Source organism: Meles meles, chromosome 15, assembly GCF_922984935.1.
Source record: "Meles meles chromosome 15, mMelMel3.1 paternal haplotype, whole genome shotgun sequence".
NCBI lineage: Eukaryota > Metazoa > Chordata > Mammalia > Carnivora > Mustelidae > Meles > Meles meles.
The window spans coordinates 81,112,185-81,114,811 of NC_060080.1; the positions used below are offsets into that span (position 1 = coordinate 81,112,185).

General features: G+C 37.2%; 1 pseudogene; it reads right to left on the minus strand.

Annotated features, from left to right (window-relative positions):
- Positions 1-1,691: 1,691 nt before the first annotated feature.
- On the minus strand, positions 1,692-1,846 carry LOC123926222 (annotated as a pseudogene).
- Positions 1,847-2,627: the final 781 nt, after the last annotated feature.

Sequence of the window (2,627 nt, forward strand, 5' to 3'; positions counted from 1 at the left end):
CTCTCTTGGATTAAATGAGGTCTCTGCTTCTTTGGTTTCTTGAGGTGTTCTAGTGAGGTTTGTTGCCTTCGTATGATGAAAAACTTAACACTTTTTAATATAGTTTAGTATAGTTTGAATACAGTTCAATATAGTTTGGATATAAATCTTGACTTTTCCTCCACTTGGCCTTTATGATACTATTTTCCTTCCAAGTGGCATTAAAGGAAATTTTATAAAAGAGAATTTTATTATTTTAAGACCCAAACGAAAGCACATTTAATTTTTTCTCACTGTTTTGGATGTACAGTCTTGTGAATTGTGAATTGTTTCCTTTCTGGGGAGATTTTGGCTTTATCTGATATACATTCATATCATTTAATAGTGAACATTTCCTAGAAGACTCATAATATTTTCTCAGTGGTTGAACATTCCATACATACAATTTATTCCTAACCCAAATACTCCCAGACTGCATGTCCCATATACTCACTGCAGTTGCCAACAGCAGACTTCTGCTATTTAATTTATGTGTTTTCAGAGAGAGGGGTGGAGCTTTTAAATCAGTCATTTAACACAAATACATTTAATTATTGATTTTTAGCAGTTTACATTACATTTAAGCTCAGTAACAACCTTCAGATTTCTTCCATGCAAAGCAAGAATGTTCCATGCCCTTGATTTAACCCCCTCTGAACCAGGTGCTTATCTACACTATTAGCAAAAGTATTTTACAACACACAGCCAATCCCTAGAGTTACTTCTCTCCACTATATCACCAAGGCACTCAAACTGAGGCAAGAGACAAATGGTAGTTAAGGGAAAGAGTATGGTGGGGCAGGTGGACTTCAGCACCCCAAAGAGAGACCTGACTCTTTAACAAGGGCAAGCATTTATTTAGAGCTCTTTCTTTTCCCTTGGTACCTCTTCACCCCCATGTTTGACCTGTTTTGAATAGTGAATTGACACCTTTCACTACAATGGAACTCAATAATTTAGGATGGAATAAAATATCACTGTCTATGATTTTCATTTTAAAATTTTAGGGGTGCCTTGGTGGCTCAGTTGGCTAGGCAGCTGCCTTTGGCTCAGGTCATGACCTCAGGGTCCTGGGATGAAATTCCATGTCAGGCTCCCTGCTCAGTGGGCAGTCTGCTTCTCTCTCTCCCTCTGCTTCTCCCCCTGCCTCTCCCTGCATGCTCATGCTCTCTCTCCCTCTCATCCTCCCTCTCTCTCAAGTAAGTAAAACATTTTAAAAAAAATAAGTAACATTTTAATTATTTTGCCCTTCTTATGAAATCCTTTGTTTATAAGACAATGCATTTATGTTTCATATTAGTTTAAAATACTTTAAGTGACCTTAGAAGATTGTCTCAATGTGGAAAGCAGAGCAACTATGTTTTTTTCTATTTGATACTGTTTCCTAGTAGGTACTCCATCAACAACAACTGTTCATCAGATAACTGCTAGAAATGCACTTTACAAAATAACCCATATAATACTTTCTCAGTATTCTGGTCCATCTGATGAGTGTTAAACATGCCAGCAATTCAAGTATTAAATAACTTGCTTCAGTCCAGAGTTGATGTCTTTCTCTTCAGGGCTGTATATGATTACATTATTTATTCTTCTAAATAAGGTCATCTTGTGATCCATTTTGTGCCCAAGAATCTCTACTCACCTAAAAGTTCAGATTTATTGGATCAATATATAAGGTTAAAGTTGTTCCACTACTTCCCAGCACAAGAATTTCTCCTCCTAGAGGTTCGGGTTATGCCTTGGATGCATTCCATGGAAGGGTTTTAATTAGCAATAATCGCGCCTCGGATAAACCTCATTGGGTACGATACTGCCACTGCGCAAAGCTTCCATGGAAGGGTTTTACATTTCATTCTTGACCTTGAAAGAACATGGGTATGAGAAAGGATTGTGGGTGAATTAATGAGGAAGGCAAAGTTCAATGAGAGTCTGAAAGCTGATCAAGTCTGCAGAAGTTACTTATTAGTCTGTGATTTTCCTTGGACCTCGGATTCAAAAGCTTTACAGTTTTCAGGAGGTACCGAACTCAATTTGTCTGGCCTTACAAGATGGTCTCCTGTTTCTTGCTCCCCATACAGTTTTTAATGGCACTTTAGAAAACTATGGTGATCTTTTGACCTCAACAGCTGGTAATGTAACAAAGCTGACTTTCGGATTTATAATGTATCTAAATATACTTTATAAGTATAAGACTAGCAGTGTCAAGCAAAGATTCAGAAGTATTTTATCATTTAAAAAATCCAGGAAAATAAAAAAAGTCAAATCATATCTAGTCATACATTTAAATAATTGCTTTTCTTTATAAAAATGCATTAAGAAATTGAGACAATGCCAGTAAATCTCCATATTTATTGTTGGCTATGGATTTTGCCCCCCAAAGTAATATATCAAAGCCCTAATGGCCCATGTGACTGTATTTGGACATTGGATTTTAAGGACGTAATGGCATCATAATGGTGGAGACTTAATCAGATGGGACTGATAGTCTTGGAAGAAGAGAAGGAGGCCTCTTTCTCTCTGTCTTTCTGTGCAAACAGAGGAAAGGTCATGTGAGGATCCAGTAAGAAGATGGCCACCTAAAAATGAGGAAGAGAGGCTTCATCAGAAAC